Raw genomic sequence first — 12,967 nt, forward strand, 5'->3', positions numbered from 1 at the left:
AAGGAGGGAGAGGGGCTCTCTGACTATGTTTGCTATTTTTTCCGGATCTCTTTACCACTTCGGCAGGTTCCAGGATCAATGAACTTATTGACAAGGTTGAACCCTAGGTCACAGCGAACATGAGGAGCATACTTGATGCTGAATTTACTCGGGAGGAGGTCAAGGCTGCGTTGGATCATATTGCTGACCTTAAAGCACCGGGGATGGATGGTATGCCCACACTTGTGTATAAGCGCCATTGGCATTTTATGGGAGACAAAGTGGTCGAAGAAGTTCTTGCTGTGCTGAATGGGGGTGACATGCCCGAGAGATGGAATGATACGGTGGTTGTGCTAATCCCGAAGGTCAAGAACCCACACCGAATAAAAGACCTCAGGCCTATAAGCTTGTGCAATGTTATTTATAAATTTGTGTCCAAGGTCATTGCTAATCGACTCAAGATGATCCTGCCAGCCTTCATTTCAGGGAACCATGCCTTTTTTCCTAGTAGATTAATCACAGATAACGTCCTTGTGGCATACGAGCTATCACATTATCTGCCGAACAAGAAGAAGGGTAAGCAGGGAGTGGCTGCAATTAAGGCTGACATGAGCAAAGCCTATGATCGAGTCAAATGGAACTTTGTACGGGCAATTCTTACTAAAATGGGCTTTAGCAGTAACTGTGTTCAACTGATCATGAAATGCATTACCTCGATTCGTTATCATATCAAGGTCAATGGAGAGTTGACACACCAATTATGCCCTTCACGAGGCCTCCGTCAAGGTGACCTGGTATCCCCATATCTATTCGTTATTTGTGTGGAAGGGTTGTCTGCTACTCCATGATGCAGAACGAACTGGGAAAATCGGTGGAGTCAAAATATGCAGTGCAGCCCCTGTGGTCTCCCATCTTATCTTCGCCGATGATTGGGTGTAGCTCCTGAAAGCCAACCAAGAACAGGGGGCGGCTCTAAAGGAAATACTAGACTTGTATGAGGACTACTCAGGCCAATGTATTAATACCGAAAAATCATCCATCATGTTCAGTCCAAATGCGCCAGCAGCAGTGAAAGAGGATGTCAAAGAAGCGCTGCATATTAGAAGTGAGACATGGAATGAGAAATACCTTGGCTTACCTGTGCATGTCGGTAGATCCAAGAAGAAGGCCTTCTCCTTTGTGAAGAGTGGGATGGCTGGACGAGTTTATGGATGGAAGGAGAAGCTTATTGCGAAGTCAGGAAAGGAAACTCTCGTCACAAATGTGGCCCAAGAAATCCCAACCTTCGCTATGTCCTGCTTCTACCTAAAAAAAATCCTTCTACAAGGAACTTAGTTCACTCATTGGTACTTACTGGTGGAGTCAGCAAGAAAAGGAGCACACAATACACTGGATTAGTTGGCAGAAACTCATGAAATCAAAAGCAAGGGGTGGTCTTGGGTTTAGAGATATGTATGGCTTCAATGTAGCAATGCTCTCGCGACAAATTTGGAGGATTGTCCAAAACCCAGACACGTTGTGTGCTAAGCTACTGAAAGAAAGATATTTTCCCGATACGCATGTCCTTGAAGCAGTTCCAAAAGATGGTATCTCTTATGCTTGGTGCAGCCTGCTGCATGGACTAGAGCTATTCAAGGAGGGCTACATCTGGGGTATTGGGGATGGGGCAGATGTCAACATCTGGTTTGATCCGTGGATCTCGCCCCCGTGGTCTCGATGTGTTATCACGCCAAAGGGAGCCCATCTCCTAGAAAAGTTCAAAGAATTTCAGAGTGAAGTAGAGAATCATCGTAACAAGGAAATAAAGTGTCTACGATCTGATTGCGGAGGCGAATATTTGAGTTACGAGTTTGGCGTTCATTTGAAACAATGTGGAATAGTTTCACAACTCACACCACCTGGAACACCACAGCGTAATGGTGTGTCCGAACATCGTAACCATACTTTATTAGATATGGTGCGATCTATATTGTCTCTTACCGCTATCATTTTGGGGTTGTGCATTAGAGACAGCTGCATTCACGTTAAATAGGGCACCGTCTAAATCCGTTGAGATGACGCCGTATGAACTATGGTTTGACAAGAAACCTAAGCTGTCGTTTCTTAAAGTTTGGGGTTGCGACACTTATGTCAAAAGGCTTCAGCCTGATAAGCTCGAACCCAAATCGGAGAAGTGTGTCTTCATAGGATACCCTACAGAAACAATTGGGTACACCTTCTATCATAGATCCGAAGGCAAGATGTTTGTTGCCAAGAATGGAACATTTCTGAGGAGTTTCTCTCTAAAGAAGTGAGTGGGAGGAAAGTTGAACTTGATGAGGTAATTGTACCCTCTCTCAATTTGGAAAGTAGCACATCAGAGAAATCCATTCCTGTGATGCCTACACCAACTAGAGAGGAAGCTAATGATGATGATCATGAAACTTCAGATCAAGTTACTACTGTATCTCGTAGGTCGAACAGAGCATGTTCCGCACTAGAGTGATACCGTAATCCTATTCTAGAAGTCATGTTACTAGACCATGGCGAACCTACGAACTATGAAGAAGCTATGATGAGCCCAGATTTCGATAAATGGCTTGAGGCCATGAAATCTCAGATAGGATCCATGTATGAGAACAAAGTATGGACTTTGGTGGACTTGCCCAAAGATCGGCAAGCCATTGCGAATAAATAGATCTTCAAGAAGAAGACTAAGGCTGATGGTAACATCATCGTCTACAAAGCTCGACTTGTCGCAAAAGGTTTTCGACAAGTTCAAGCGGTTGGCTACGATGAGACCTTCTCACCCGTAGTGATGCTTAGGTCAGTCCGAAACATGTTAGCAATTGCCGCATTTTATTATTATGAAATTTGGCAAATGGACGTCAAAACTGCATTCCTTAATGGATTTCTTAAAGAAGAGTTGTATATGATGCAACTCGAAGGTTTTGTCAATCATAAAGGAGCTAATAAAGTGTGCAAGCTCCAGCGATCCATCTATGGACTGGTGGAAGCATCTCGGAGTTGGAATATACGCTTTGATGAGGTGATCAAAGCATATGATTTTATAGAGACTTTCGGTGAAACCTGTATTTATAAGAAAGTGAGTGGGAGCTATATAGCATATATAATATTATATGTAGATGAAATATTGTTGATTGGAAATGATGTAGAATTTCTCAATAGCATAAAAGGTGTGACACCCTCAATTCAATCGTACACTAATAATACATGCAAATGTGTACGATCAAGATTAGAGACTCACGTGAAGATATCACAACACAACTCTAGACACAAATTCAAATAATACAGGCTTCATATTACAAGCCAGGGGCCTTGAGGGCTCAAATACAAAAGCTCGATACACAAGCGTCAGCGGAAGCAACAATATCTAAGTACAAACATAAGTTAAACAAGTTTTGCCTTAAGAAGGTTAGCACAAACATCAATGATCGAAGAGGTGAGGCCTCCTGCCTAGGACCTCCTAACTACTCCTGGTCGTCGGCGGGCTCCACGTAGTAGTAGGCACCCTCGCGTTAGTAGTAGTAGTCGTCGGGGGTGGCAGCTGGCTCCTGGGTTCCACCATCTGGTTGCAACAACCGGAAAGAAGGAAAAGGGGGGAAAGGGGTAGCAAAGCAACCATGAGTACTCATCCAAAGTACTAGCAAGCATCAGATCTATACTAAGTATGCATTGTTATCAAATGGGAGGGTTGTATCTGTGGACTGAACTACAGAATGCAAGAATAGAGGGGAAGGCCTAGCCTATCAAAGACTAGCATCTTCAAGCAGCTCGAAGTATCTTGCAGCATGTAGAAGAGTACAGAATAGTAGTTTATATTTAACAAACATGTTGTAGCATTAATGCATAGAGATCCTTCATCCACTCCCTGTGAGAAAGCAATCCCGGAGCCACATATCTCAAGTATCCATTTCTAGTTATAATAGATTAGGATATAAGTCTGAACGTCCATTACCGTGGACACGGTATGCGAATATATATCTTCCCTGCAGGGGTGCACCACGTTACCCAACACGCTCGATCACTCTGGCCGAACACACTTTCCTGGGTCATGTCCGATCTCGGAAGATAAACATGTCGCAGCCCTACCTAGGCTCAGCAGAGAGGTCCCCGCCGGTCTACATCCTAAGCACTTCGGGGTCTTTGGCCCATCGCCCGTTCCACTCCGGGTCGTTGTGTGCAGGGTGGATACCAGCACCGCCTCGAATGGCCAGCATGATCCGACCGTGCCACAATGCTGAACTGGACGTCTGACAAAGCTTCGGCCGATACTACGATGTCGAGGCCCATACTGTTCTCGCGTGGTGGTTAGGGCGTAAAGGCGAGAGGCCAACTCAGAACAAATACCCAAACCTGTTAGTGCATTGGGGGCTCGCGGAGACGAGCAGAGACTCACGATAGTGTGACCCCGTCGCCCCGTCTTGTGGACTTACGACAAGGGCCCAGAATGCCCGGTCATGCCTCGTGGAAAACTCGTGGGTGCTGTACGGACCCGCCCGACTTTCACATCAACTCGCGGGTACACCTCAGAGCCGACCCAACTTCAACAATGGTCTCAAGTAAAGTCAAGGTAACCGTGTGTCCAAAACATCAAGGAGGAAAACCCGAGGAATCACCCTCGGTGGATTCCACTCGATGTAATCATCAAGGTGAATGTAAGAGGCACCACCCTCGAGGTTCACACTTGAGGGGTTGCATGACAGAGTTGTATCGGGGGTGGTCAAGGAGGAATCACCCTCGATGACCGCAGCCGAATAGCTACACTACAGAGTCATCATCAGGAGTGCATTATGAGGTATCACCCTCGGCACTCGATAATAGCTCCACAGAGTCGAGCAACAAAAGGGGCGTGATGTGATGTGTGGTGTCGGGCTCTGGTCATCGATCACATTGATCGAGTGGTCGATGATGAAGCAGGGGCAACAAGGACAAGGTGGGCGCCACTGAAGGATCACCAACCAACCTATACTAAGCAGTTTAGGATAAGCAGGTAGATAACAATAAGCAGGTTACAAAAGCAGGCTATGCATTAGCATAGGAGCAATCAATTATAGTAGCAAAATCTAATGCAAGCATGACAGAATGGAATGGGCAATATCAGAATGATCAAAGGGGGCTAGCCTGGAAGCTCCGCTGAAAGGGAAGAAGGGTCGTCATCGACATAGTCGATAACACAGGCATCACTACCGGTCTCTGGGTCTACCGGAGAGAAGAGGGGGAAGAAACAATAAATACATAGCACACAGATGCAACACTAAGCATGACAAGACAAACCAGTATTATGGGTGATCTAACGCAAGGCTACACGATACCGGCGAAGGGGGAAAACATCCGGGAAAGTTTTTTCGAAGTTTGCATTTTTGGACAGATGAAACGGAGGGGGGCAGTTACATGTTTGCTATGCTAGGGATGTGTGGCGGAAGAACGGACCGCGAATTCGTATTCGTCTCATTGTTTTGAGCAACTTTCATGTAGAAAAGTTTTTCACCCGAGTTACGAATTATTTTATATGATTTTTCAAAGATTTAAACATTTTCTAAAATTACTTTTAATTCGGAAAAAAGATTAAAACACTATGGGTACCCAGCACGGTGTACACAGAAGTGTACACAGAGGATGACATGTGGGCCAGGGGGACCAAGTTGACCAGTCAACGTTTGACTAGTCAACTAGGGGTGGGGCCCCCTGTCATCACTGATTTGCTAATTACCATTTTAACCTAGTTTAATTAGCAGGCTAATTAAACTTAATTAGTTAACTAACCATGATTAATTAAGTTAATTAATTAATTATTTATATTTATATTATATTTATTTATTTTCGTTAAATCTTTTTTTAAAGAAAATACAGGTGCGTGGGGCCCTGCCGGCATTGGCCGAAAGGCCAAGTGGGCAGGCGGTTACGGGCTATTGGGCGAGGCCGAAACCGGGTGGTTGTTAGGCGCGAAGTGTGCTGGAGGCCCGAGGCGATGGCGGCGAGCGCCGGCGTCGGGCGGTGGCTAGCAGCGGCAGCAGCAGGCAGCATCGCGAGCGGAGTGGCGTGGGAAGGCTGCGATGCAGGCGGGCGGCGGGGAGGTGGCGGCGTAGCTCGGCAGGTGCGGCCAGTCGCTAGCGGGGCATGCGCGGCAGCGGGCTGTGATGCAGCATTAGTAGCAGCGCGCATCGGCAAGGGGAGCAGGGGAGTGCGGCAGCCAACGGCGGGGCGCGGGATCGGCTGACGAACAGCACGCGGGGCAGAGCCGTGGGGTGGCTGCGGGGAGGCGGGCATGGTGGTCAGCACGACGGGTAGGGCGACGACGAGCAACTGGTGGCAGGTTCGAGCGGTGAGAAAGAGCAAGGCCGGGGGTGGCCAGCGCGTGGGAGCGCGGACGGACGCGAGCTGCACACTGGGAGGGCGTAGCGAACACGGCGAGCATGAGCTCGTCCGCTTCTACGCGAGGTCGGAGCAGTGGCGCAGCTCGGACTCGACGGGGTCGAAGTCACGAGCGTGCACACGATGAGTAGGAGGGCTAGGAAGAATCTACCCGACGCAGTGCAGACGACGGGTACACGCGTGAGACCAAAGGCCACCGGAGTGGTTCCCAACGACTAGCCGTGTAGCATCCAACTTCGGTCATGGTGGTAAACTGAGCTAAAGCGACGGATTTGTGCTGGGAAGGGAGGGATCTTGTTTGTGGGCTCACAGAGGTACTCGCTGGTGTCGTGGCGCAGCCAAGGACGGCCGGAGCAGTGTCGACCGAAGAGAAGCAGTGGCGGCCGGCAATAATAAGGATGGAGTCGGTCTCGAGCACCGGCGATGACCCAGAGCGAACCCTTGCACTTGGAAGACGAGGACGACGAAGGCGAGGTCCCCAGCGTAGTCCAGGGCGTCGAGGAGGCGACTGGTCGCGGCTGATGTCCAAGACGACGGCGAGCGTGGCCACCATGGTCTTAAGCGAGGCGGATCTAGGGGAAGCGAGGTGGAGTGGGGGGGGGGGAAAGGAGAGAGTGGGAGTGGCAGAGCTAGGGGCAAGTGGGGAGGGAAGATCGAGGGAGCGCAGGCGGCATCCTTATCCCCTCCGGGGGCCTGTAGCGGCGCAGGATGGTGAGCTAGCCCGTCAACGACAGCGGGTGCGGTCGGACGAATAGTGGGGGTGTGGGGAGAAGACGACAACGATGGGGAGGTGGCAGCTAGGTCACCTGGGCCGGCCGGGTGGGTTACGGCCCAGAAAAAACAGGGGGGCTTTTTCCATTGTGTCACACCCTAGCTTGTTCATGCATTAAAGTGTTGCATCATGTCTACTTTTCCAGAAAAATTGAATTGGAGATGGCAGAAACCCCCAGCACCCCCTCAAACCAACTAGGGTTTACTAAAATCTTTTTCAATGAACCTGAAATGCCCTTCTAAAATGTTCATCATCTTTGCCTTGGTCTAGAAGATTTGAAAAAATGGTGCACACTTTTCTAGGACATCATAAGGTCATTGGATTAAACCATATGCTATTTGCATTTGGACATTTAAATGCTACTAAATATTTTAAATGTCCAAATGATCCCAAACTGAAATGTTCCATGTTGGATATGTTCTAAACACTAGGCATGTGCAGTTTGGTGATTTTTGGAAATGCCTAAGTATTTTTAGAAAAGCCACAAACTTGCAGAAATAAAGAAAACAGGAAAAAATAAAAAGGGAAACAAACTTACCTGGCAAAGCCACCGGCCGGTCCACCTGGAGGCCCAGCATTGTGCTGGCCCGTGCCAGCCAGCTGCTTCGTCCCCGCCAGGCAGGCAGGGAGGTGACGCCGGCGTGCGTGAGCTCGCCAGCGTGTCAGCTGCTTGCCGCCCTCGCCCCTGGACACCTGGGCGAGCTCCACGTTGCCGCCCCGACCCCTCAGACACCTCGCTCACTCCTCTGCCTCTCTCCCTCACCCTCTCCCACCATGGCCGACGCTGCCGCGCCCGCGCCACCGTGAAACTCGCATCCACCGTCGTCCCCGCGCCGTGCTGCCATGTCCACGAGCTCCGCCATCATCTGCTTCGTGGAGCTAGCCGAGCCCCGAGTGCTCGCACGCTCTAATTCGTCTTCTTCGACCTCGTCTTCACCGAACACCGCCAGAGATCCCCTTCGGCGTCACCGCCGCACCACCTCGTCCCCGACCTCACCGTCTGCCTCGTTGTGATCGTCGTGAGCCCAGCTACCTCCTCCCCCTTCCCATTCTCGCTCTCAAGCACCACAGCGACTACACCGAGCTCGGCCGCACCCGACGCCGCCACCGCACGTCGCCGTCATGGCCACAGCCACGTTGGCTTGATTCTGAGCACGCCATCGTCTTCACCGCACTCGCAAAAGCCCATAACACCTCCCCACGCGCCTCGTCGTGCCTCATAGCGAAGGTTTTGACCTCGCCTGAACTCCGGCGACCGCCAAGGTCGTCGTCGGCGATGTTTCCGGCCACCCCAGCTCCACCCACTGCCACCACTCGACGCCGCTCACTCCCCGCATCACGTAGATGTGCTCCGCCATCATTTTGGTCGCCGGAGCACGAAACCCGCACCGCTCCGCCCCGTCTGGCCTCGCCGGCGGCTAAACGCCAGCGAGTTTGACCCTGTTTGACCCTGGTTGACCCTGTGTGGGCCTAGGTTGACTCCCCCTGAGTCTATGACAAGTGGGACCGCTCTGCTAATTAACTTAGATTGGCACTAACTAAATTTAGTTAGTTAATTAACTACTGACACGCGGGTCCCACTGGTCAGGTTTGACCTGGACCGGCTCCGTTGACCACTGATGTCACCCTGACGCAATGCTGACGCAACAATTCAATTACTGGAATTATTCTTATACAGGAAATTCCAGAAAATACTACAAACTTCAAAAATTCATAACTTTTAATCTGTAACTCCAAATGCAAAGATTTATGTATGAAATTTGATCAGAAAAATTCAATCTTTCCATCTGTAATGGTTTCATGCATGACAAAACACTTTAACCTTGTTGTTTAGGTGAAACAGGCTAATGCACTTATATGGCTTAAGAACATAAGCTTCCATTTGAATCTTTGATTCAAATAGACTCAAACCAGCTTGTTTCACAATGCATTAGGAAGGACACCTCATATTGCCATGTCATAGCATGCATCATATTGTTGCATATTGCCATGTGATGATTGTGTTCTGTGGTGTCTTTCATGGTAGGTTCTGCCTCCGAGGATATTCTCGAGTATCCAACTGAAGGGCAGTACCCTACTACTACTCCATCAGGCAAGCAGCCCCATTGATCATATCAATACAATCCCATGTTCTTGCTCCTGCTCTCATTTACTGCATTAAGACAACAACGTTTCAAACTGTTGTGTGCTACGGTAGTTGAACCCTTATCCTCTGCATGACCTGTCATTGCCACAGTAACCAGATGAAACCCACTAGCATGTGTAGGAGTTGATTGAGCCATGTTTGTGTTTCCTACCTTGCTATGCCTGCTATGCTTAGAGTTGTGTCAGGTCTGGTTCATCTGGGTGATGGGCTAGAGTGAAATGATTACATCGATAATGTGAGGGATGTGTTGAACATGATTTGGTAAAGGTATCGATGAGAGGCCATGTAGGAGTACATGGTGGGTTATTTCATTGAGGCCGTCCCTAAGAACTGAGATCTGTATGTGTGATTTAAGAATCAGTTACTACCATGCATTGGGATCCTTAATTGACCCTCTCAGCTTCTTAACCACCCTAGTACTCTGTCCAGGAGTTGCAACTAGTTTCTGGTGTTTGTAGGTTATGTGTTGGTGGCCGTGTGTAGCGCTGACCCTAGGGGTGGGCTATGATGCGGTAGATACACCGTGGCACGGTGTACCGAGTCACCCTTTTGGTGTCTCGGGAACCCTGTTCACATCGTTCGGGGCCGTATGTGGAAACCTCAGCCGGACTCCCTGCGGATGGAACCTGGATAGGCGATAAACCTGGACTAGAGACTTGAGTGTTTAGGTAGGCCGTGGCCAACACCCTCATTGGGCTCCCGCTTGAAGGTTGCCGAGTACATGTCGTGTAAACGACGGTAAGTGGTGAGAGCGTGTATGAAGAAGTACACCCCTGCAGGGTTAACATCATCTATTCGAATAGCCACATCCGTGGTAAAGTACTACTTGGTTGCCAATACAGTTCATAGACAAGTTAATGGTTACTACTAAAAGACTCAAGATAAGTGTGAGTACCGGGGATGGCCCTCTCGTAGGATGACGAGGGAGGATCCTTGGTGGAGTATTGTGTTGGTGAATAGTGGACTCGTGTGCGAAAACTATTTTACAAGTGGTGTCTCGTAGGATAGCTTAGCCAAGAGTCAAAGCTGGCTTGCTGCAATAACTCCACCACCTTCTTGAGAATGAGCATGTAAAGTAGGATCTGTTGTAAGTCTTGCTGAGTACCTTCGTACTCATGTTGCTTTAATTACTGTTTTCAGACGACAACACCGCCCCCTCCGAAGGGTTTTACGTAGACCTCGACGTCGATGAGTAACTTGCCACCCAGGTAGTGATTCTGGCCATGGAGGGCCCTATGTAGATAGACAGGCTTCGAGAAGCCTTCTTTCTTTCTAGTGTCTGTACTCAGACTTATTTGCTTCCGCATGTGCTTGTATGCTTGTATGACTTGAGTGTCGGGTCATGTGACCCCTACCTGTATGAACATGTTATGTATGGCTCTCCGGAGCCTTTAAATAAAGTACTTTGAGTTGTAGAGTTTTGTTGTGATGCCATGTTATATTTACACATATCGAGCATATTGTGTGTATGATTGAAATGCTTGGTATGTGTGTATGAGCCATAGTAGTCCGCTACAACCCGGTTCACCGGAGTCCTGCTAGCCCAGCACTACTGCTCAGGACACTTTACTGGCTGGCATGTGTTTCACTTTGTTCCTGTGTCTGTCCCTTCGGGGAAATGTCACGCGGTGACATCCGGAGTCCTGCCTAGCCTGCTACAGCCCAGGTTCCCGGAGTCCTGTTAGCCCAGTGCTACAGCCCGGATTCACACGCTGATGACCGACATGCTCGATGTGATTCATGTATGCATGTCCCCATAGGTTAGTGCCCCTTTGGGTTCACGTCTAGCCATGTCGGCCCGGGTTCTCTGTCATATGGATGCTAGCGACACTATCATATACGTGAGCCAAAAGGCACAAACGGTCCCGGGCCATGGTAAGGCGACACCCGTCGGAATACCGTGCGTGAGGCCGCAAAGTGATATGAGGTTTTACCGGCTAGATCGATGTGACTTGGAATCGGGGTCCTGACAGCGTTGGCATCAGAGCCGGACTGCCTGTAGGTTCGTTGAGCCAAACTGGTCGATGTCGAGTCTAGAAATGCTTTAGTTATATGCAGGGGTATTGATTGTGGGACGGAACGTAAGGCTCTTTTACTCCTTTACCTTATGCCCTCTGATCCGAGTCATTCTCTTCTCATTCTACGTGGGTTAAGGACTAGGTTTTCTTCTCTCTATCAGGTTCACGTGTTACTAATCTGTAGTAGCTTATAGGATTGTTGTTACAAGGCTCAGTACAGTTTCTACTACTTTTAGTATGTTGTCAGTTGAACCATAACCTTGATATGATGTTGTTGAGTGGTTTTGCAATCTGTTGTGAATGTCTCAAATCTTTTTCTGAGCATTTACAACCGTTATGCTGTCCGATTTCTCTTAGGAAATTCTAATGCCTTTGCATTATTCTGTGCTTTCAGATGGCCACCCGTTCCCAGAACCAAGTGGTTCGTCTGACCCGGTGCCTCGATGTACCCAGTCACACGGCCATGCTGGTCCAGGTGATGGTCGAGATAGGCTATCGATGGTATCCTGAGTATACCGTCGAGGAGCGGTTCCGAGACTTCAACCAGAGCCAATACCTTTGTACCGTCAGGATATATCCCTCTTATCATGGAGCCACTGAACCCCTCCACTGCTCTTATGGACTTGGGGTTACTATTGAGATGTCCGTGCAGGACGCAGCTTACTCAATGATGACTATCATTCGAGCCAGAACTGCCTTACTCCAGAACACCGATTTCAGCTACATGCCAGCCTCACTCCCTGGAGCACAGGGGTACTATTAGGCTTTGTACTATGACTCTACACATGAGGAGTCACTACTCCGCACCACTGCCGAGATGCTCAAGGACAAGGACCGCGAAAATCGGGCCTTGCGTATGGAGCTCTTCAACTCTTGTTCTGACCACTGGGCCACTTTGACTCGGTTTGCACCTGTTGTGCAGGCGGGATACATGGACATGAGGGACTTGTACCCCGTGCGGTCTGGGTTGCCAGATTGCATGGACTAGCATGATGTAGGAGGCATCACCCCTCCTCGTGGTCCCCGGCTGCCACCGTTTGTGGGACCAAGGCCACATCCGAGTCCTGATGGCCCGCAAGCTCCACAGGACCGTCTGTTCCCAGATGATCATGTTCCGCTTCCAGGTTTTGGTGGTGACTTTTATGAGGATTACTACGGAGCTGTCTGAGATAGTAGTAGTTTCACTAGCACTATAATAGTTGTATTCTCCACAGTCCTGCGTGACCCGTGGGATATGACTTGGTGTGTATCACGTTCCGGAGGTGTAGAAAAATAATGTATAGGAGCTTGGAATGCCTCCGATGAGATGTAACTTCTTTCACCGTAGTTGTACTCTAGCCTGGCTTGTACTAAACTATGTACGGTGTGTATGACCGATGGTATATATATGGCAGTTTCTATATTACCATGTCGTGCAATGAACATCTCAGTATTCCATGTTATCCATTACATTCTGCACTTCCTTGTCAAGATTGTGTCATCCTTGTCTAAACCATTGTCTTATTTTTTCTATGATGGTCAACACCCGCAGCAACCCTGCTGCCCCGGAGCAGGGGGAAGCCAGTGCAACTAGGGATGAGAATCTGCCTCACCCGCCTTCTCTGGCCGAAGTTATGCTGGAGGCAGAAAGAAACAAGCGTGAGACTAACCGCTTGCTGGAGCGGATTGAGCAGAACA

Source organism: Triticum urartu, chromosome 5 (genome assembly GCF_003073215.2).
Source record: "Triticum urartu cultivar G1812 chromosome 5, Tu2.1, whole genome shotgun sequence".
Classification (NCBI taxonomy): Eukaryota; Viridiplantae; Streptophyta; class Magnoliopsida; order Poales; family Poaceae; genus Triticum; species Triticum urartu.